This window comes from Argiope bruennichi, chromosome 2, assembly GCF_947563725.1.
Source record: "Argiope bruennichi chromosome 2, qqArgBrue1.1, whole genome shotgun sequence".
NCBI lineage: Eukaryota > Metazoa > Arthropoda > Arachnida > Araneae > Araneidae > Argiope > Argiope bruennichi.
The window spans coordinates 94404636-94430631 of record NC_079152.1 but is presented as its reverse complement, the minus strand read 5'-3'; the positions used below and the strand labels follow the sequence as shown (position 1 = coordinate 94430631).

Sequence of the window (25996 nt, the reverse complement as noted above, 5' to 3'; positions counted from 1 at the left end):
ATGTTCTTGTTTCATTTTCAGATGTTCTAAAGTGCAGTTAAGACTTCCACAAGTCAATTGAAAATAATTTTGAACTGGATACTAAAAATGCTGAAGCAGAAAGTGAGTATAAAAAGCATTTAATATTTTGAAAATTAAGTTTGTCTCCTGAAAAAAATAGTTGCAAAAAATTTACAGTTTGTTTATAAAATGAGGTAATTATTAATAAATTTACGAATTCAAGGTATTATTTATATATTTTAACTTCTTATTTCAAATGTCTTTCATATAGCAAAATATTTTTTCTACTTCAATACTAACGGCAGTTTAAAAGAAATATTTTCATTGTATTTCAAAAAAGTTTTCCAACTTTTTAATTGTATTCAGTCTTTAACAAAGGAAAAAAATTAAATGCCGCTGAAACTTTTTTATTTATTGTCGCATTTTCACAAAATTAGTATCGATAGAAATGGCTGAAAAAAGACAGATTTGTTTAGATAGGCGAACCTAATTCGGTATTTTAATCGGTACCTCAAAATTGTTTCATTACGAAAATCGATATTTTTCAATAATTCGATTCAGCTGATTTTTTTTTTATATGTGTGTATCCAGTTTCGTTTCGAAATTCTTAGTAGTTCTTGAGATATACTTAATTTTACTATCTCAAAGCTCGGACGAAATACATCTAAATAGAAATACGATCCTTGAATAAGGGGTCGATGCAAATCGACTCTAGAATATTACATGTTTTTGAATATGTTGAAAACTATTTAAAATGTGAGCAAAAACGTTTTTTTTTTTTATTTCGATATTTTGGCATATGCGCATTGCTCTCATTAAAAACTTTATTATGTTAAGACTCACTTTTTTCTCATATTCATGATTAAAAATGTATAAAAATGCTAATTATGTCTTTATTTCATGACTTAATAAAAACACGATATTTTTAGAATAAAAAATATTTCAAAAATATACCATAGTTTCCATGATATATCCGAAAATTCTTAAGGTTCATTTAATAGCGGAAGCATCTTTTTTCAAAACCTATAACTCTTAAAATGAACATCAAAATTTCATAAAATTCTATTAAGAGATTAATTTTATCAAAATTGATAGATACAATGGAAAAATTTTGAGATATTATTAAATTTACTCTGTTAATCATTTTTTAAATGGAATAAACCTGTATTATCGAATCATTTCTAACGACATCAATATTGTGAAGATATAATGATAATTTTTTTAAAAAAGTTTCAAAGGTGTTTCTTTTTTTGCTGACGACTGTGTCATCGTTAGAGCAACTGCTGTTTTTTTTATTTGATTTTTGATAAATACTCTATAAAAATATATGCAAATACGAAAACCACATTTATCTTTCAATATATTGAGTTAGAATAAATGCTGCATCTAAGTTTTAATCAAGATAAAAGATAGAGAAAATGCTGCATTTAAGGTAAAATTTCATCTAAATTTCATTTTATATACCTTTTCAATACTAACGTATTAGAACTCTAATCTTTGTAGTTAATAATTTTTTATTTTAATTTATTCAATGCATTTCTTTTTTAATAAGGAAACTCTAAAATCAAGTAAAATGAAATGGCCAAGCATTCGAATATGGGCTTAAAATTCATATTTTCATGGTTCGCTTTATACGGCATTTCATTTTATTTAAAAGTTAAAAATTCAATGAAACTTCTTTGTGTATTAAAATAAAAAAAATGTTTTATATCTTTCAGTAGAAATACTTTACTTAAAAATTACTTAAATCATTTTTCTTCTATTGTGTAGTTGATATACTTATATCTCTGAATGCAGAAGTGTACTTTATGTAAATATACTTTAAATTCGAAGCAAAATTGATTGACGATCGTCAAGGCGTGGGTTTTATATATCACTTATTTTTATACCATTCTTCACATAGAGAGAAAAATTCAACTTCCAAAGAGAAATTCAAATGGAAACATAAGCAAATATTTCTTTCAGGAAGAATAAATTAACTTACGAAAATATAAGCTAGCACACAAAAGAAAGAAAATCCTGTGTAGAATAAAAATGGAGTTGTCGCAAGCGATGTTTTATAGAAATTCGGGGAAACAACCGTTTCTCAGTAACTCTATGAATTGCTTGTTCTGAAAAAAAATGAACAACCTCGAATTTTTCGATATTTGCATAGCTATTGAAAAATATACTTAGGAAATGCTGCTTTGTTTTTGTTTTTTATGCATGTGGCCTTTTGGCGAATCTATAAATATTGAACATAAATATGCAAAGTAAAACTTTATCATAATGAATCGAATTTGAATATGATGAGTTTCTATTGACATAATATATATTAAAATGGTAAAATTTATAATATATATATATATTTGCACTTGGTAAAAAAATCGCAAAATTCTTATATTGAGGTATAGCTGTTTAAAAAAAATATTACAAAATACTACTTTTTTTGAATTTTGAAATTAGACAATGGCAAAAAAGGAATACATTAAATTTAATCAATGTTTCAAGTCTAATTTGTTCACATAATAAGGTTTTAATAATATATTATCAAGTATTATTTGTAATGTATAGTTAAATATTAAATTATTAATGTATGTTTTATTATGTAACTATTAATGTATTATTAAATATTAAATAGAAGCACAGTTTGAGATATTGGGAAAAATTGACACTATTGAATATTTAAAGAAATAATTATTAATTTAAATATCATAGTAATTATGAAAACTTTTGAAAATGAAGCAAAAAAATATATTTAAATTGAAAACATTTAGAAAAAAGCAACATAGCAATTTAATGTAATTAAAACCATATTTTTTTAATTTTAAAACTGCGTAAATATAAGTTTTGTGATATAATATCTTCAAAATTAATGCGAAAATTCAAAAAGCTGTCCTAAAATTTAAATAATTAGAATTCTAAATAAAATTCTATCAAAAAGCATCAGGAAGCTCATTTCCATCTTCCGAAGTATATTTTTGACACGTTTAATAGACAGATCTCACACACGTACACGCACACGCATACACAAATACATTCTTATTAGTAGTGACAGAATGTCTATTACGAAATGAGATTAAAACGTTAAATTTTTCGATGCATTTTATGAGTATTTAATTCAAAACGATGTCAGTGTTATTAAAACTGAGGTAAAATCTGTAAAAATGAATATTATATTTCCATAAAGTAACTCCACTCAAAAAAAAAAGAGATTAATTACGAATATATATTTGTATAATTTTGTCACAAAAATGAAATATGACTTTTCCATATACTTTCATAATATGAATATTTTATGTCTAATACTTCGTATAGTAAAGGCATTTTTTAATTAACATTTTGCAATAGATTCTTCTACTTTTTACCCATTCGATACAAATATAGACATTTTTATTATCATGCAATTTTTTGGTAAAATTTTGCTTCGAAATTCATTCATTTAGCTTCTTGAGTTTTGGAATTGTCCCGATGACATATGCATTTAGATGCATCCCATATGATCCCAATGATGCATCCCATATGACATGTATTTGGTCTCGTCTACCATTTTGATGATAAATCAAAATGGTAAATTTGACTGTTCATCTTTTGGGGACAGATTTTTTCAGAAAATTTATAGCTGTTTATAAACTTAATACAAAGACCGTACGCCAAATTTTGAATCTTCAGTGTATTATGTTTTTGTATTGTCATACATACAGACAGATGAAACAGATTTAATTTATTAGTGGATTTTCACTAATTTTGGCGAATTTTTAAAAAAAAAATTATATTTAGTGTCAACAAGAGAAAATATATATATATATAATATATAGAAACGTATTCCTTATTTGATGTAAAACAATAATTTTTTCTCTTTTAAAAGGATGAACATTGAAATTTTAGCATTACCTACTTATTAAGTGATAATATACAAAGAAAAATTAAGATCTTGTACGAGCTGTTTAATTACGGTTTTAAAACCTGTGTGTTTTCTGGGATTCTGTTCCAATAATGGGCGGTATATCTAATTTTTAAACCATTAGGATAAAATGTGTATTTCATATTTGAAAAATGTTTTAAATTTTAATATTCCACGCTGTTGGAATTAAAATTCTAACCATGATTTAGTGAAAATCCTATTTTATTCGTTTGGCAAAAATATAAATTACCAATAGGACTGATCTCCCTGAACTTTTTTCGTATATTTTTTAAATATATTTGTATATTTTTAGCCACATGGCAATGGTGAACTATAGTTACGAAAGCGTCATACGCAAGAAATCTCTGACTATCGTTTTAGGGATTAAACGTTGATATATGGTAAATACACAATATCCAGAATATCAAATACGTATTTTTGACGCCTTTCTTCCAATTTATTGCAGTCAAAATTGAACTTAAAACTGCAATTGTGGCCATAAACTGGCATACCAAATTTCATAAATTTAAGTGATTGCGTTTTGTAGTTATCAGGTTTGCATGCTTGTGAAAATACAGATCCTATTCAGTCAACCCCTTGATTAATTTGATTTCTATTTTGATACATATCTACACTTTAGATGTTAAATGTAGATCCGTGTACCAAACTTTATTACTCTGCCTTTTTTTATTTTGTAATTATCGTTTTCATTTATTTTCTGGAAGCCGGACAAACAAACATCGTGCTATATGTTTTCTTCAAGAATTTGGAAGAAATGTACAAATTCTATCTACAAAGCGGTTTTGAGTTATCATATTCACATTCAGACAGACATAACTTCAAAAATGTGCACTTTTGTACTTATATATGGACTTATAAATTTGTTTTTATATTACAAAATTCATCAGATTCGATAAAAATTCGAGAAAAAAATTAAATCTTTGAATTTAAATTCGTAGACCTACATTTTTAGTCATGCAAACAGTTCTGTCTCTTACTGATATAGCAAATTGTAGCATGTTCAACCACTATTTTTATTTTATTTTTAAAACTACCGAAAGAATATTCAAACCTTTTAATAAAATAAACTTTTACAAAATTGCAATCAATGATTGGATTTCCCTGTTTGCATTAGTTATACAATTACTAAATTTTACCCATTTTTAGGTTCGTACATTTAGAAAAGGCTAAGGTTTTACTAAATGGAACTAAGGCAATACACAAATGTGGGCTAATTTCTGCTGAAAATGCAATAAGGAAGTAACTTATTCATCATATATTGAGCTACAGGAGCTTTCTTAATCATTTGGAAGCTATGTTTTCCAAAATCACTCTCACCAACAAAAGATGATTCGTATGTCCTTTATCATGAGTTCTTGGTTCTTATACTTGGCTGGATATACTAGCCCATGTGGTATTCGAATCACCCCTACTCTTTATTTATTAAAATATTTAAATATATCATAGAATATAATGTAAATGAAAGTCATTGTGAATAGATTAATTTGTTACAAATCGCCTCCTAAAATAATGGGTAAATGTCCCTCAACTTCCTGATTAAAACAAAAAAAAGTGAATATTACTGCCATTTTATTAATTAAATTGAAAGTTAACGAAACATTGTGTAAATAAGAAATTATCCAAAATGTTGGATAATTTCCCGCTGGTCTGGTGTGGAGAGGGGGGTACCAGCTCAGGTGTCGCCCTCGTCATCTGACCGCGGTTCAAAATTACGAGGTCCGTCCCAAAATAGCCCTAGCGTTGCTTCAAAGGGACATTAATATAACTAAACTAAACTAAACCAAAATGTTGATGTTTTACCCCATTAACTTCAAAGCCTTACGAACAAAAAAATATAGATTATAGTAAGGCTTTAAAAAAAATGTATACCAATTATCTTTTTGCACAGGTGTACCATTTATGTTTATCTATTCTTCAAAAATTAACTTTGTTCTTCAGCATAATTCGTATTAATGTCACTCATCATTGTAAAAATATTAAAATTTAATTTTTGTTTCTAAATACATCAATTTGGTGTCATAAGTTTTCAGTGTTCAAACTTACACAATTAAAAGAGTTTATTTTTACAATTTGATAAATATCGAAAACTATAATATTTGATAATTTTAGCTAATTTTTATTGCACATATTTTATGTTTGAAATTTAAAGTAATAGTTTGTTTGTTTGTTTGTTTCTTATGGCACTTGCCACTGACAAGCCCGCTGTTACGAAGACAGCGATTTAAGCCTGAGGGGGACGTCTCTTATTTTTTATAGCAGCGCCAACTAGGCCAAGAGTACGACTTTGCCACTCACGCATCATTCATTCGCTAGCACAACCCCTTTTTACAGGAGGGCACATTCACACATCTCACAGATAGAACAACAGAAGAACAACCATGCCCAAACCGGGACTCGAACCCGGGACGCCCAGGTCACGGGGAAGACGCGCTACCCCTATGCCAGGACGCCGGCTAATAGTTTGTAGCAATAATAATAAATACCAATAAAACAATAATGAATATATCACAGCAACAGCTTTGTTGATGCGGATGATTTAAAAATTAAAAAATACAGATGCTAAGAAAGCAGAGAAGATAGTAGAAAGAAAATATTTCTTATGTCTAAGAATGTTAATAGTAAAATACATTTCAAATGCACAACTTTTGCTTTTAAAATCAATTTACAATTAAAATTAAAAGTAAGTTGTTTATAACATTTAAGAAATTGTAGAGATAACGTAAAGTTTTTTAATACCATTTTATAAGTAGTATAGCTAAATTAGATTTTTCTACTATAGGGAATTGCTTTAGTTTAAATTTGAATAATTTAGATCGAAGTGAAAAATATATAATGTGTCGTTAAGATTAGTATATCCAGATCATAACAACAAATGATCATGGCAAGAAACGGGTTTCAAGTTAGGGAAAAATTGAAAATATTACGCTAAACTGAATTTGAGAATCTACAATTCTAGGAAGAATTACAATAAACATGAGTATGATTGAACTAATTAATTTATCTATAGAATGAATTTATTAATGTATATTACAAAATAAAACGTGTGATATATTCAGAAATCATGGCGATCACTTAAGCTAATCAGTGAATAAAATTGAACAAATTTTGCACGTCATTTATTAATGAATGTATCGGAAATTGTATACTTTTTTGAATAGATCCCTCTTTAAATATATATATTAAATGTGAACTTTACTTATTCTTTAGATCATAACAATCTCTATTTTATTAAAAGATTAAATTACTTATTTATGTTTGAATGTATCAAAATGCCAACGCTAGAATTTTTGATTTCGTAATGCATCATTATATGAAGTTAAATTGTCAAATTAATATTGTTACAGAAATTTTCTAAAACCTGGTTGTGGTTCTACAGTGAAATATCCAATAGGCTCATTAAAAAAGTTCTATTCTTCATAAAAAACGAACAAGCAAACAACAAACCACAACCGAAGCATATAAAAGCACAGCACTTGCAGTAGACATCAGCACACAAGGAACAAATCGGTAATAAAAAAACGTAAGAGCACAAAGTGCTCAGAGAGATTTAAAAGGAAAGAGAATATGCATGACTATCAACCTCCCCTCTTTGCTTGTCTTGTACTCTCTATCTCATTCAATACTCGACTGACTAGAAAGATTAACAACTAATAGAACTAACATCAAGATTCTTGTAGTTTCTGTAATCTTTGATTTTATCGTCGACATCTTTAAATTTATTACCAGAATGGGAGCTAATCCTTTGAATTTGACACCCAATCCATTCTATCGGTAGAACTGTTTTTCTTACTGCAGAATCAAATTAATATTGTTACAGAAATTGGAAATATTATAATAAATAAGTTACATTATTAATTTTACAATAATTTCTTTTACTTTTTTTAAATATCTTACTTAATTTTCATTGTTTTTTGCTTTCATGAGAATATGGTTTATTATAAGCTTAACCTATTTAATTTTCTTTGTACATAATAAAATGCAAACTCAAATATTTGAGATTCCATAACGCATTTTTATATGTAATTAAATTATTAAATTAATCCAAGTTAATATTAATTCTAGGATAAGTTGCTCCAAAATTTGCTTATGTTTTTAATGAAATAATTTATCAAAAGTCTATTCCTGGTAACAAGGTTTGAAAGAATTTAAATTATTGTAGATATGACGAAATATGCTTTTTTATGTTGAAGAAAATGAAACAAAACAAGCTTATTAACAATATTCATTTCTTTTTTCTATCATAAAAATAAGTTTTAAAAACGAAATTATTTTGTATCCTTTACGGTTATGCTGTTTTTATAGAATTATATTTTTTATTCATTAAGTGATCGCAAAAAAGAAGTACTTTCTTTGTTTAATAGTCTTTAAATCTTTTGTTTTTATTTTGAAGAGTTTTGGATTTCGCTGTTTTGGTTTATTTAGAATATTTCTTTATGATTAAAAAAAATCAACAAAACATTATATAATAATAAATTTTTATCTACAAATGAAGAAAAATAACTTTAGAAAAATTGAGAGGTTGGGAGAAAAAAGAATATTTTGTCGTTAAATTTCATATTCCACATAAAAAGCAAGTTAAAGTTTGCATGGAGAAAAAGAAATAAATATTTTAAATTCCATTGTGCTATTTAAAGGCAATTTAGACAAACATTTTATAGGAGAGAGAAATTACCAGGAAAAAATATTAAAAATTAAAAGGGAAGAGCATAATATGGCCAATTATCTACAGATATGTGCCTTTATACAAATGATTTTATAACTAAATTGCAAATATTTCAAAGATACATTTTTTTGCTGACTTACTTATTTCTTCTTTACTTCTAAATGAAAGTTTTGAGTTCTTATCTAATAAAAGATTTTTGCGAAGGAATATTTTTGCAAATATTTCTGAAGGCATATTGCGATTTGCTTAGCATTTATGTTTGAGTAAATATTTTTATTGCTTTGAAAATATTTTTATTATATCTGAATTCTGCTCTAGGCAATCATTTATTTTTACATTAAATAAATATTTGCTGGCCTATCTCTAGTGATAAGACTAATATGTAATTGTGTGTGTTTTTTGGCGTTCAGAGTATAGATCGTTTTACCTAGAGCTTTTGTTAAATTTATATGTAATAATAATAAATTTATTGGAAAAAAATTGAGCCACTGAGCGAATTTTTGAAATTTTAATTCATTAAAATTAAACGACTATTTAAAAATTTTTTTATAATAATTCTCGAAAACAATATTGAGCAAAACTGATATATTCACCATTTTAGAATTAAAAAAAGAATACCATGCCTATTCTTCCTAATAAATTTTAAAGACATTTTCCTGATTAATCCTTAACAATGGTTTTCATTGTTGCAGTTGAAAGGAAACGGCTTCCATTGTTTCATAAAATATTTAAACGCATTATTTTCTTCCGTTGTTGGTAGCTAAGAAATAAAGAATATGTTTACATGAAGAACCAAGAAATGAAATAACATTGTAGCAAAAGACGACGCGGATTTTGAAATAAATTTTAGTCATTTAAGTTTTTAAGGACATATTCTATGGAATTAAAGAAGTTAGAATTTTTATATACAAATAACCAATGATAAAGCAAATGAAACAACTCAGATTTAATGTCTATTACAATTCCATTCTTATTTATTGAGAATACTACGACTAGCAAGTCATACATTAGAGATTTAATTGAAATGGGTATAGCAATTATTTCTGTGAAACCAAATGGTCTGCAAAGGTACCTAGTATAAAATAAGCCCATATTTCTGAGAATAATATTGAGAGAAGCGCATTCATAATTTGATATTTAAAACTGTTTGTTTAGGTTTAATAAATTCTTTTCAAAATAGCCTTAAACCAACTTATGAAATTATTTTCAGTAATTGCGAAATATCAGAAATAAATTCCTAACGAATACAATGTCCATAGTTTCAAAAATGACTTACAAATTTTAAATTCTGAGGCATCTTCCTCGATTGTATTTTGAATCTGATGATCAGCAAAGGAAAATATTCAAACCAATACACTGCAAAATTTAATCATAGAATACATATAACACATAAAATAAAATTTTTCTTGGCAAAACTATGTTAATGTGACAAGTACAATACAAAATGACAGTTATTATGGAGATTCCAGATAGATATCTCAAATTTCTAAACAAACGTTAAAATTAAGAAATATAACCTTGATCAACTATTGACTTGGCAATGACTGTATATTGACTATTGACTTGGGCATTGACTGTATATTGACTATTGACTTGGGCCGTGACTGTATATTGACTAATGACTTTGGCTTGACTTTATATTAAAAGAATATTATCATACAGATCTAATAAAATCCTCATAGTATATACAAGGATGTTAAAATAAATAATTTATTAAAAGCATACAAGTTACCCTAGAGATGATCTATCAAGTTCTTTACAGACGGTTCTATGAATTCGAAAGCATCCTTTCCCATTTCAACACCAGGATAGTGTATAGCTTCTTTCAAATCATCAGGATAGAAGTAATTCGGCCATATCCAGCAATCCGTCTTCATAGAGAATGTTTTATCGGATATATTCCGATTGGACTGCTTTGCTGTCAGTTCAATTAGACACGTGCTCCAAAAACCAGTCTCCAACAAGACTCTCCCATTCTTATATTATTGGATATATGTCGGTTGGATTGTTGCTGTTAGCTATCAGATTAACTTGTTAACGGTTTCTATTGCCAATCTACAACAAGACTAACCCTATCATACTGAACATTGTAGTCAATTAAAATGAACGTATCATCCTTAGATTCGTTAGATTTCTCCTACGATAAACTAAAACTTTATGAATATCTTCCGTAATGCATTTACATATCAAATGCATTGTTTGGATAAAATAAAAGCCTGCTTCCACATCTAAACGTATTACCCATCCAAACTATTGACTCACAAACTCGATTTCGTGGCCTCTGACACACAAAATTCGATTACTTCTCATGCCATGCTCTCTTCATATGAAGATATAGCAATTCTATGATTTCCAACAGAATACTATGTTGCCGTGGCATTGGAAAATATACAATAATATCCCTGTTTCAGTGTTAAAGTCTGATTTTTTTTTCTAATTTTTACAAAATCTGCAGGTTTATTTACAAAATTCAGTTGATAGTTATGTAGTAATTAGGATCTAATTTCAAAAAAAAAAATATCTTGAAATCTTTCAGAACTAATTTAGTGATTATACTCACGATCAGTGACAACCAAAAGAAAAAAATGATCAAAAATTTTATTAATATATATTGAAATCAAAAGGTATATAGAGTGGATATATTCAAAGAGAATTAACAGAAAATAGAAGTAATTAGAAGATTCAGAATTTAAGATCATATGAGAAAAAAAAATTCTTAGCGATGATCTAACACATGACGCCATTTTCTTCAAAAGTTTACTTCAAAATCCGATGTATTTCAGAAATATAATTTTAACAGCAGCTTTTCAAATACTGAATCGGAGAAATATGTGAAAATTTCGTAGATATGACATGACAAATTGAATCTTTCGTTGAACATATTAATTAATGGAGTATAAATCGTTATTTCTTTTTCAAAGACAAAAAGTATCTCATTAAAATTTTCAATAAATATCCTAAATATCAGAACATAATGATACACAGCTTCGTGATTTTATATAAAGGGATTAATAATTAGTCAATAATTCTTTTTTTATTGTAACAAAATATTATATAATAAAAGATATAAATGTACATATCTTATTTCGGTTATTAACTAATACATTTAATGTAACACATTATAATTTTTTAATTTCTTTTCGTTTTTTGCAAAATTCATTCTGTACCATTTCTATTGATAATAAAAGAGAATGTGTGCGCGTATACTAGTGGCCCACAGGCCAAATTACTTACACAAATATCACCAACTTGACACATATACACTTAGGAGGGTAAAAAATGTGTACCTAGAAGCGAAATTTAATTTTAAAATTTTAATTAGAATTTCAAATAATTAAAAATTAAGTGACATTTTAAAGCTTTTATACGGTAATATCCCTCAAACATTATACCATAAAACCGAAATTTACATTACTTTAAAATGCAAAAATTTATCTTTCTTATTGTATCAGTTTAGTTGCCATAAATTAATTAATATTTAAAGATTTTTTTAATCGTATTATACGACGATACTGTCATAGTTATGCATGAAACCCAAATAATTTTCATTGTCTCTACTAATATTTCCTTATACCTGTGTTGGCTTATTTTTTTCCACAGTGAAGTAATTTCTTTTTTGAATCATATTTTAATAGAAATTCTAATTATTGCAATAATTACAGTTAACATTCAATTTCAAAAGTAATTATGGAAATGTTAAGATCGAAAATTTCTAAGTGCTTTTAAGCTATCGCTCTTCTAGTTTGAAGTTTTGCTTTTTTTATTGTAAAATGCTGATTTCTTTTATTAAATCTGAGAAATTTTTATTGAGAAATATCCTGATGTATTTAATAAGTCATAATATTTTCTGTAGTTCGTTCAAAGTTTCAGAATTGGATGGTTCTTCTTTCTGTCTTTACGAATGTATTTCGATTTCGAGACCATGTTACTTGATTAATTGATGTTTAATCATTCATGTAGAAAATTAAAGTTTTAGAGAAATGACAAGCATTTAATGAGGCATGCATCTCAATTAACATAACTGTACAAAGCCTCTAAAAGAGCACAAGTTACATGTCTATCAAAATTTGCAGTTTATATAATACTTTGCTTAGGAAGCCATCAGGGTTAAATTACGTACAAAAGATTCAACTGAAATTTTACGAAACCATTATTTTCGGAATACTAGCTGGTCACTAAACGTGGATAGTAAAGTAATAAATTATGATTCGTGACTTATTTTTGCTGTTGATCTACAATTATTTATTAATTTGTTCACTGCTCATTAAGCTAATCACTTAATGTGTATTTTTAAATAATTTATTGTATGAATAAATCATTAGTTTATAAAATATTCAATTTCCTATGTTGTAATTTTATTGAACACATTACACTTAGTGTTGTAGAAAATTATTTAATTTTAATTTTGTATAATGTGTGCTGCTGCATAGAATTTAAAGATACAATTATTCTACGTGCAGTTTCACTGCGCCACTATTATTTTTTTAGTAATATTTTAATTAATTATTTGCGATTAACTTAATACGTATGATAAATATTTATCATGAGATTTTTTTTGAATATTTATTTTCATTAGGTTTTGAAATGTAAACAAAGTTACTTAAAGAATATAGTTTTGAAATTCAATTAAAATGTTGAAACTACAACTTCATTAAGCTTTATTTTAATTAATTTTCAATATCCCCGTATACATTTTAACTTTGACCAATACTGATATTACTTTTTTTAGGAAAATTGGATTAGATTTAATTAAAATTCAAAAATTATGTTTCTTTATACAAATATTTTATTTTAAATCAAATTTATTCTAAAAGTGTATGAAAGAATCCTTGTGTCCTGTTCATAACTCAATATGATTACTTAAAAGAATTATAAAAAATGTATTTTCTAAATTATTAAAGATAAAATAATCAAACAACCTTTAAAACTGAGTTTGAATTGCAGCTGATGGTATATGAAATCATTGAATGTAATGCTAAATGATTAGTTATTTCTTTTTTAAAACCCAGAATATAATAAGAATCATAAATATTTGTTCTTTAAGGACTAAATAACAATTTTGCAATACTTTTTTTAAAATGAAAAGCCATAAAAATACAGCATTTTTGACAAAAACTAGAAAAATTGGTTTTCGTTTTTAGATAAATAAATTTTATCAAATAATTATAATAAATTTAATTATAATATCAGTAAAAGTGATGTGTAAATCTTAATAATAATTCCTTCTTAATTTAATAAGTTTTCATTTAGAAATGTTATATATATAATTTCCTTTGTTATGAAAAATATAATTATTAAATAACTTTTAACAATTTCTTTGAATTGTGAGTTTAATTATTATTTAATTTATATGTTATTTAATTCTATAATTAATAATAACGATTCATTAAAAATATGGAAGATAGTTTGATGGATTGCTTCCAGCTCATGTCACAGCTGTTACTTCTGACATTTGTATATTGCTCCAACAGGAACACTAAACATGAAACAAAGGGCATATAAACAGAATCAATCTGTTTACCTTGCTTTGTGCAAACCTCCATTGTTTTCTCGCCAATCAATACAGTGTTTGAAACACGGTTTTCCCACTTCCATCAGTTAGGGGTCTAGGAATTTCGTTTGACTCCGGGGAAGACTCTTTTATGTTTCCGACAACTATTCACCTCTTTAGACATGATAAAGTATACCTGATTGATATTAAAATAATTGTGGTATTCGGAATAAAAAAAAGAAAAAAGAAAACTCGGAAAAAGAAGAATTCGAAGAAAAAGTGTTGGAAAATTGTGAAAAACTTAAACAAAAGAAATTCGACAATTTATCAATTTTTCACTATAATATCTAAATTTTTGTAATAAATTTAATGCACATTAAAAGTTTAATTTGAGCTCCCCAAAAATGTCGAAGAAGAGGTTAGTGAAAACCAAACTTGCTATGAAAGGGATTTTATAGCAAAAATCAAAAATGCTTTTAAAAGTTTAAAATTCCTTACTTCTTTTTTCTCGTAAAAAAAAAAAAAATGCCAATCCAGAAAAACTGAAGTCGCCATGACTTTATAATTCTACTTTGTTTGTATCATTTCTATAATGGAGGGATATTCGGCATCTACTATTGTAGATGCCGACATGGTTAACGTATTTGAAAAGTATTTTGGAAAAGTCATCATGGAACTAATTCGACTACAAAGAAGAATAAAACGAAAGAAATAGTTGGAATAGAAAAAAAATAAATGAATATTATTTAACTTTTAATGATATTTATAGTAATTTCTTAAATTTATATTAAAATATGTGTTACGATTTTGAAAGAATAGAATTTCTCATTGATTTTTTTTTTGCTATAAATTATTTTTGATGAAAAATCTGATTTTATTTCATTTTTCCATGATATTTGCACAGTTGAAATATTTGTGTCCCATAGAGGGTGGGGGTACTTAATTCACCTGAGATAGGATCTTTTAAAAATAATGGCTAATAAATAATTAGTTAAATAAATAATGAACGGGAAAAAATAATTATCTTCCTATTTATATATGTTTAAAAAAACCAAGATATGAAAAAAAATATTCTCGAATGACAATTTCTCATTTCGTATTCATAACATCTCAGTTTGTTCGTTGATATATGCAGCATTTAAAATAGATATAAAGTAAAATATGATTTTAATCAGTTTGAAAATTTATTTTTGTTGGAAATGGTTAGTCAGCGCGAACATTTTTAATAAATAATCTAATATAGAAATGAATTTTTGTTTGTTTGTATTTTATGCGCTGCCGTACTGTTTATTCAATGGCGATAAAACTTTACGAACTTATTGCTTTGAACCTAGAAAATCTGTTTTTTACATGGACAGTTGTATGTTGGATGCTCACGAGTCGGACAGCCACGAAATGTATTTGCTTTTGCTGAAGATGAAAAAGCAAAAAATATTGTCTACCCTAAAGTATACTTGAATAATAAAGTAAAAGAAAAATCTGAAAAATAATATTTATATTTCTTCTTTATATGTCATTCAATTCAATTGAATGCATTCATTGTCTACAGGAAAATAAATATCATTCTTTCTCTCATTACTAATTAAATAAGAAAACTACATCAAACGATATTTTCAAATTTATTACTTCTGCGGCAGCAACGCGCAGGGTACCAGCCAGTTAAAAATAAAAATGTGATTAATTTCCATATTTGTACAAAGTAGTAAATCATAAAAAAATTATTTTCAATTCTGTACCCTCAACATAATTTTATCATGACTAGAATTTTTCATCCAATGTTTCTTTACCATAATTGGAAAGAAAGAATGCTACAACTATGATATTGATCATTGTGGAAGCTTTGCTCACCACATAAGTAAGAGCTTAAATGAGTAATTCAATACTTTCATTGTTCATATAAGTATGTATTTATTTCAAAACAATAGATATTCCATAACATCTGTCACGTAAAAAAATGGTGTGAAGCAAACAGTAGCTATTATTGTTTATTTAAGTGAAAAATTAATTAATAAGGCATTGAAAACATAAAGGTAATTAATCCAACAATCTCAACGGAGAAAATACTAGAGCTCTTTATGTATCATTGAATCATATAGATCCAATATTCTCACTGTCGCATTAACATAACCTCATCAAAGTTTCATAAATGAATTAAATTAAAACAAATGTTGAAACTCTGCAAATAATGAAAATATTCCAGTTCGATACTGTCCAGACAGTTTTGCAAACGTTAAATCATGGAACATCTCACTTAGATAATTATGTCAATTAATAATTGTTCTCATTCTGTTTTGAAAGCTTCTGTTTATTCATCTGTTTCAGAGAAACTTCAGTTACAAATATTATTTTCATATTGTTTCTTTAAAAATAAATCTATCAAAATTTAAGTTGGAGAAAATGGGATGAACTCAATTCTACTTCTTTGCTCCAACCATCTATTTATTTGAATTTCAACCAAAAAGGATTTACATTTCCATGGCTATACAGATTTTCCCTATTCCCTTGGACGTGTTTTTCTTTTCTTTTAAACAATATCTCAATATCTTCCATAAAATTACGTGTCTCACCTTTGCATCGATTTGTAGTATTCCTGTTATTAAAATTATAAACATATTTATATTATTAATTTAAAAGACAATTTTTTGATATGCTTGAATATCGCATATTTTCATAAGGATTGAAAAAACAATACATATTCGAAATATTCGTTCAATTAAAAGGTTTTGATCAGATCATTTGATCAAAGAATTGAAGGCGAGACATAATAAATTTGAATTATATATTTCTCATTTAGTTCTTTGACCTGATAATTTTGAGAATTTTCATAGATACTGGAAGATATTTAGAGCTTATTCAGTACACATTACATTATCTTTCAGGGCTCCACTATCCTCCATTAAAACATTATCCTTCAGGATTCCATTATAAACAGAAATGCTTTCAGATATACAGATGTTTTGTTTCTTAATAAATCCGGATACTGCGAATCCTTGTATAGTTCCCTAAGGTATGAATCGGTCCCCTTGGGGTTCGCTAGAACGGTCCCCTAATGATCTCTAAAAGCAATGATCTGCACAAAGAAGGTTGGAGATCTACGAACTGTAAGCATTTTATTTAGCAAAAATATGAAACATCCACACAAGTTTTGTTTTCATGGGGGACTCGAAAGGGAATCGGTCGATAATGTGAGTGAACAAGAATCTGCACATTCCTATCCCAAACGAAATTTCTGCGCTATCGATTTTCAATAAGTTTACTGTACGCAGCCTTCTGTACCTGACATATATTTTCCTTTTCTTGATAGATAACGCACAAATCTGAGATTAGAAGTATATATATAGAGAGAGAAAGAGAGATTATCCAATAAATCAATGATTGATTTTAAATTTGGACGTGTTTTTTTTTTTTTTTTTAATTTTATACAGTTCAGCAGTAGGTTAGAAATGCTGCAGTAAGTTAATACCTTTTAAATCAAAATTTTCGATATAAAACTAGTGAAATCTAATTAATTTAATATTTTGAATAGAATTTCAAGTGTTAGAATATATCTATCTATCTAATATACATATATATTTAATTTTCAAAATTTCACAATCTAAATTTTGCAAGATGTTGGAGAAAATATGAAGTTTTGTACATATAATAACATTTTGTATATAGCTAGTATTTATATCTATAATATTTTACTATTTGGTTGTTCAAATAATTGGAGCTTGAATTGTATTATATGATTCTCAGTTGCTACGTAGCGGTTGTGAATGAATAGCATTATAAAATATTCTGGGTTTCTTTAAGCAATCTAATTAAAATATTAAAAAAAAAATACCAAAATATATTTAAGAATAACATAATTGTAAAAGTACAAATTTTGTTATTTGAAAGCAAAAAGAAATAATATATGATTATTATTGCACTTATAGTAAGAAATTTTTAAAAAAATCAACACTGATATATACGAAAATAGAAGCTATTTAAAAAGAAAATGTTCACTTATCCAATGATTATATTTTAAAGAAGATAATGATGTAAAAATGAATAAATGGTGATGATGGAAAAAAAACAGAACAATCTTCTAAACAATGTATATAACATTGAAATTAACATCGGTTGTTGAGCATGTAGAATACGTTTACCAAACATAAGATCATTATGAAAGAAATGGTTAAACCAATGTGGATTTCAGTTAAAATCTTTTAAAACTTATATCAGTTGAATTTTAGTTTTTGAATTTAGTTGGGCTACACTGGCTTAAAAGAAGATATTTTATTTCCATAATCATATTTTCAAAAACGAGCTTTCAGCTATTTATTTAAGTCTTTTCGGAATTTCAGTGTAATATGTGGTAATACATTACACTGAAATTCTTGCCTTTGAAATACTTAAATATGAATATACTTAAATACTTTAATACTTGAAATCAAATTCTCTAGTTAAAATAACACAGAATCTAAAGAATATTTAATTTGTCTTTAATCAATTCATAAATGTTTAGTATAAATATGGAATATTTTAAAAAATAATTCTAATTTAAATGAGTAAAATAAGTGGAGGGTTTGCTGTGAAATAGGAGGTAGCTCCAATTATTCAAGTTTGCAAAATGCCGTAAAAAACGTTTGAAAACTCTAAATTCCAAATTGTGTGAAGATTTTACATTTGATCAATCTTCTTAATTATTCCTACATATTATGATAGTATATTCGCGCAAAAATATATTTTCCATATGACTTGGCACATGTTGGAAAATTGAGACTACCTCTTTCTTGCAACCAAATAGATAGTCTGTCTACCTCTGCGAGAAATATTTTACAATAAAAATGCAGTTTACTATAATATTATTAATTATTTAAAGTAAACTAACAAAATCTATACCCAAACTGGGTTTAAAAACAAATATATATATATATATATATATATATATATATATATATATATTCCCATTAATCATCACGCTCTCCCTCTGTAACGTCGGGCTCATCTGCAGAGTCATTGGGTTGTAGACCATCGTAGAACTACATATCATATTTTCATCATATCATATCCTTTATCTACATATCATTACTTGGGAGTATTTGCAAGCTAATTCCATTACATCTTTATATTTTGGGCTCTTAAGTGGAAGGGAGTGGGAGTGAGATGGCTGAATCTGGTTTAACATTAACGTAGTAATGTTTTGGATGTTGAATATTCTTATTGTCTTGTTACAGAGTAGTCAAACACTCTCTCTATATAATATGTTTCCTGTATTAATTTGGGACTTTTCATAAGCAAAAGCTCTATGTTTAGTAATAAAATACTTTTGTCACCATTAGAAATGATGTAATGGCATTTCAGAAAGAAACCTTTTAATAGGTCAACGAAGTTGAAAATTATTCCTTGGGTAACTTTAGTAACAACAAACTTTTCACTTATTTTCTCCACGATACCAATATACTTACACGGTAGAAAACCTTCTTCACCTTTCCTTGTACGTTTTTCAGTGTTTCCGAAGGCACTATCAGTGAAGAAACGGCGGTAGCACCAGGAGCTACTTATATATTGCAACAAACTAATGAGACAAAAGCTTCATAGCTTGAGTAAGGCGAGAATTAACATTTGGAACCACATCTTTCTGGCACCAGAAAAACAAGTTTTTATTTTACCACTTGAGAGTACATGTAATTCCAAATTCCCCTAGATTGAAGATACATCCTTTTTGCAGCAAACCCTTCAATTATTAAAATACATGTAAAATAAGTAAACATGTATGAGCGAACTAAGTATATAATTAAAATAACTTTTTTGCAAAAATCAAACAAACAATAATTTTAATAATTATATTTGAATCTGATTACAAAATCCATTCAAAAAGGCCATACAACTGAACATTTCTTTTCCTTTGATAATATTTGGAATAATTTCCTTTCATTGATAAATTCCAGACTATATATAATTTACAATTTTCTTTCTTTGTAACGTATCGTATGCTTTTAATTATTTTGATGTGTTAATTTGTAATATATTAATATATTTTTTTAATATATTGTTGTAACATTTTTCCTTCACATCATTTATTTTGATTTGATTCCTATTAGTAAAGATGGAATTCAGTAATCTGATTTTCAATCTCTGCATCATGTCCTATTGTTTAAATTTTTTACGTTTCCATATTAATTGAAGAATACATTGTTTTAATACTTTCATAATTTAATTATTCATTAAACGATAAATTTAATTAAATTTTGATTTCTTTTCTAATGGTGCCATCTGTTAGAGAATTTCATAAAGAATTGATTTCAAGATATCATCATAATAATAATTATAAATCAAAGATACGAGAGTAAAATTAATTCGTTTAAAAATTATTTTTCAATACATTTATAAAAGTTTACTTGTAAAATCAGTTTCTACTAATATTATGTTTTAGTTGTTTCTTTTTTCTAACGCATATCTCATGAATACAAAGCTATTTTTACTGAAACTGAATTTAATGTATTTCAGATTTAGCTATTAAATTAAGTGTAATCATTAAATATATTTTAATTCGTAATAAATTGTATCATTCATATATTCAATAATTAATATAACACATAAATATTTGTTTAAAAATTCAGAATTGCTATTTGTAATAAATTCTCGTAAATTTCCGTTTGAGGATATCACTCATGTGATTATGCCAATGTATTATTGAATACAAGGGGTTTTGGTTTACAGAGATTTAATAAAAATCCTCTATCAATATTTGTTAGTTTTCAAATGGCATTTTTAAAGAAATTAAGCTATCATGAACTAGAACAAAATGTTTTCATGATAATTCAAATTTAAACAAAAAAAAAACATAGTTTGAAACTGACATTATTCAATAATTATTAAATGATGCCACGTTTATAGACTTGATGAAACTGATCGACCCAAATTTTGATGCTTTGATAATTCGAAAAACCTTCTTTTATGCAGTATCCCAAAACAAAATATTTTATAAACCACTATAACTCACAATTCAGATTGCCACAAAATTTAGACAGATGTTCCAGCTTCCCTCAAACCGACAACAGCAGTTTAAGTTCCTTACGCACATTTTTATGCGCTTCGAATAAAATATATTCTGTTGCTGTAGGGAACCTCTTATCCAGTAGGCGGATTTTATGAAGAAAAAAGAAGAAATATATATACATTTCGTCGAAAAATAACATTTCAACGAATTTTTATTGCCAGACTGTTTTATAATACATATATATTGAAAAGATAGAAATAAAAACGCATACCAGGGATTGAGAGTTTAAAAGTTTTTTTTTTGTTTGTTTTATTGCGGGATGAAAATCCACCAAGGGAAATACATAAATGAGGAGACTGTAGCTTTTTTTGTTGTAACTGGTTGATTAAATATTATAGCCTTGAAATGCAAAATTTTTATGTATGACATAAACAATTGAAGGTAATAAAGGCAAAGGAAATCTTATACTTCTTTGATTGGATATACGGATTTGTATTTTTATTTCTTCAAGATAAATTCGAGATATTCAAGAAGTGGTGTCTGCATAAAACTGCTCTATAATATTTTGCCATTTTAATTTCTAGAAAAAAAAGAATAAGAAATCTAAACATATGCAGATGTGTAGTGTTAAACATAAAAATCACATAATTGTATTGAAGAGCAATAATTCTTAATAGTTAAATATTTATAAATATAGAATTCACATATCGATAAGCAAAGTATTGCAAGTGCGGATTTATTTTTTTAAAATAAATACCACTTTTACACACAACGGAAACTAGATAATTTAAGAGTTAACAATAACGATGAGTTAGATTACAAGGGATCAATGCTGCATTGTGCAAAGACGCATAATTTTATTAACATATTTCCGCTTTTCGTTACCTTTAATAGTTTAATGCATAGTTAATAAAATATTTTTTATTTCAATAGATAAAGATTTTAATTAATTTCAATTAAAAACATAAGTTCAAAATTAATTTCTAATTACACTTATGCAGTCTAAGAAACTGTGCCTAAAGAATAAGAAGATCGTGTAAGCGACAGTTAAAATAAATACACGCTCGAATTTTTTTCCCCCTCTGTCTTCAAACATACCTAAAATATAATTAAAGATAATTGAATGCAGTTAATTAGAATTATTAATAATTATTTAAAAATAAAATCTCCTTTCTTCTGTTTCAAAAACAACAAAAATTCTATATCCTAGAAATGAATCTTAACTTGTCTGTTGAAGAATTGTTTTATTCGATGAAATCATCGCGTTCTCGACTCAGATTGTATTTCAGAATGTATTTTATTCCTTTCAATACTGAAAAAGAGATTCTAAGTTTTAATGAACTCATTTTCTATCTATATGAACTAGGCTGTAATTGAATATGATTGAGATTATTGATATTCTTTAACAATAAAGTTTTTTTAATATTTCTATTATACTATGGAATCGTTATTTCTTGATTTAATGGCTGCAAATATAATAGGAAAGATTAAATCTGGCAGTGAGGAAATTTTCAAAGTCTCTTGTGTTACATTCTGAAATGTCTGTTTAAAAAATATCGAAATTTTGCTTACATTACAAAGAGTTATATATAGATTTATTAATATTAAAAAAAGTAGCTCAAATTAAAATTTAATTATTATTAATTAATTAATCAAATTGATATTTATTATAAAATTCTGGGCTCGTGGAAAGTTTGCCATAAAAGGGATTTGAGAGGGAAAAATGCAATATCGCTGTACTAAATGTGACATTCAGAAGAGAAAAATGCTGAGAGTAAATGTTAGTACTCTTATTAAAGAGAGTAACAGCAAAAAAAATTCTCTCGAAATTTGTATTTTGCATGTGGTGCAAATAAATAAGAAATAAAAAATAATAAAAGTAATAATAAACAGAACCATCAGCTTTTCTAATATCTATGATTATGCCTGCAGTGATTTTTTTCTCTCTTCATTGAGAAAATAAATATCTAAATCGATATTTATTAGAAATTTTACACTGTTAATGATATATTTAAATATTACGTGAAAGTAAAATAAATTAATGATTTTATTTATAAACTGTAGAAAGTTGTTCTCCAGTTATTTATATTCGACCTTATCATTGCTGTATAAAGCTATAGTTTATCTAAATTGCACAAACATTATTATATATATATATTTTAATCTGAGAGATTATTAAAAAGCATTATTTTGTACAAAATATGTTATGGACATATACTTCTCAAATGCTATTAAAACAAATAAGTTAAATAAAATAATGACTCTATTGTAAATTATAAAAAATTTATGTTTCTCTTAGGATTAGGATTTTTTAGTAAACAGTAACTTGATTGCAAAGCTGTGGTTTCAGAGTCATTTGAACCCAAAATTTGTTTAAGCAGCAAACATTTTCACATTTATATTTAAGTCCTTTTTTTTCAATTCATGGAATTTCAATACTCAGGATTGATATAGCAAATCAAATTGGCTTTTAAATTTTTTACTGTATGCTTTCTATACTTTTTATTGGTTACGGATGATCAGAATTAAGAAAACTTTTAATCTTTTGATAAATTTAAGGGAAGAGTAAGATTCATTTGTAAATATCATGAGTGTATTTTAATGAGTGTATCCTGACTTACTCTCTTTGATGAATATTTTTAAACATACGGTTTTATATTTAATCATCGAAATTCAAGTTCTATCAAGCTTCGGGCAATGTTTTTACTTTATTTACTTACTTTTTAATGATATATTTACTTTTGCCTTTAATTTTATGAGGGCACTTTCCTTCATTAAGCAGAAATATGTTAGAGATAAAACTGAAGATTTTTTTTTATCATATGGGAACGGGATGTTTGGGGTCTTCGAAGCATCAAAAAGTACGGACAGAAAATTGGCGATTTAGCGCTTTTGAGACATCAATTTTTCGCTTTAAGGAATTTTAGAAAATTATAAAGAAGGTTGTCAAAGTTGGCTACTTATCATCCATAAAAAGTGATAATTTGGCACGAATGTCTGCTCCTGTCTGGATTGATTCTCCTGTCTGGCCATTAAAAGGCAGGATCATAGGAAGTTATCACCCGAAGAATCACAAAAAAGAAAATGGGAATGAAAGTGAAATAGCAAGAGGGATGTATCGAAAGTTATATAATTTTTTTTTAATTTTCAGTTTTTCTAGATGAGAAAAAATTTTTGGAGTTCAAATGATTTTCAGTTGGGAAAAAAAAAAAAAACTGTCGTTTTTCTAAAAGTTGACGATTACCGAATACCATAGTCACGTGATCAAATCCAAATGTAAGATAAAAAGAAATAAATAGATAAATAAAATTTAAAAAATGAAAAGAAAATGGAGTCGAGATATAGTTTTGGAGATCGTGCAATTTTAAGATGGGAAAAAAAAAACATTTTTTTTAAAATTTCAAAGCATGTATAATCTGATAGTCACGTGATTATTTAAAATAGGTTCAGAAAAATTTCAGAACTCGATTGATTTTGTTATTGTCAAAAACCGTCGCTATCCTAAATGTTGGTGATTGCGAAATATGAGTCATGTGAGAACATGATGTTTTTATGTCTGATTGTTACCACGTGACTTTAAAAAAATAATGTTCGAGCATGATAACTTGAAATTTACGATAGCAGGTTTCAACTTTTTTTCATTTTTTTATGTTTATTTATTTATTTAGCTACGAAAAAGAAGGAGTTCTTACCCAACCGTTCTTATTATTGGACGATTCAAAAAGTAAAATTCTAGATCCGATCTTCAATAAATGTTGGGCAAACAATGAGCAGAATATATCTTGAATACCAAATTTATTTTAATGAATTAAAAAAGGAAAATATTTTGAAATTTACAACTTAATTAATCTTATCACAAAATCCTTTATAGAGTTTATTAGCACAAAATATTGTATAATATTCTCATGATGTTGTTCGATCATCTGAATGCCGGCCAATGTCGAGATGATATCGAACAATATTATTCAGCATTTTGTGATAGTAGGGATATTAACCAATTATTAAAAAAATAATGTTCCTACATGATAGTTTGAAATTTGTGATTTCAATTAAATCAGATTTCAATTTTATTATTATTATTTTTTAATATTTGCGCAGTTTACAAAATCTACAATACAACGATATTTAAAAGGCAGATGAAGGGCACATTTATGTTTTTACACCTCTACATGATGTCATAGAACAGATCTCCATTAGAATGCTTTATGTACATAATGAACGTCTGACAATTTGACGGAATCATGGACATGAAGTTATATCTAAATGATTAATCGAAACTAAATGTAACCACAATACTTAATGAACCAACTAGTCACCAAATGCGACTGGTTAGAAATAAATAAATCCATATCTTTATGATTCGGGATGAGGTTAGATACAAAATAACTCAAAAGTCATGTGCAATTTTGAAAATTTATCCTTATCCATTGAAAAGAAGAGAGAAATATTTTGCTTGTACTGGTAAAATGAAGTAAAATCGGAATTTTGGCTTCAATTTCAGAATTAAATAGTAGCATATATTATTGATTTATAATCAGATATTTGATAAAATGTCGGATCTATATTTTAAATAGGTCCAGGCACTATTCGAAGTAAATGCTTAAAAGATCTATAGAGTTGACTTCCAATCAAATGTGTAAGTATTAGCCGAGAAACGACATGTTTTTTAAGCAGTAAACAGTATTTCTGCTTTATCATAAGGTACTTAATGCTTCCCAAAAAACTGATTCTTCTTGAAGTATTCTTGAAACTTTATTGTGTCTAAAATTTGTATTTTACTTGAAAACAAATTATATATAGCTAAAATATCATCGATTGGTGCACACTAGCTCATGAAAAGTAGCTTCCAATACTTTTGCAGTGAAACGCTTAAAGGGTACAATTCCTTGTAACAATACCCATTGCTTGTAATGTGAAATTCTTATAAAAATAACATTTTTTTTCTGTGTTTTTCATTTACCAGAAAGT

The 25996-nt window shown here is 26.7% G+C and overlaps 1 protein-coding gene across 4 annotated transcripts in view; it reads left to right on the top strand.

The window, feature by feature from the left end:
* LOC129961908 (potassium voltage-gated channel subfamily H member 8-like) overlaps positions 1–25996 on the top strand; it is a 437717-nt gene that overhangs the window by 246214 nt on the left and 165507 nt on the right. For all 4 annotated transcript variants that reach the window (XM_056075539.1, XM_056075537.1, XM_056075538.1 and 1 more), the window contains exon 3: positions 22–102. The gene's annotated coding sequence lies outside the window, so the exon portion shown is untranslated. The remainder of the gene's footprint in view (positions 1–21; positions 103–25996) is intronic.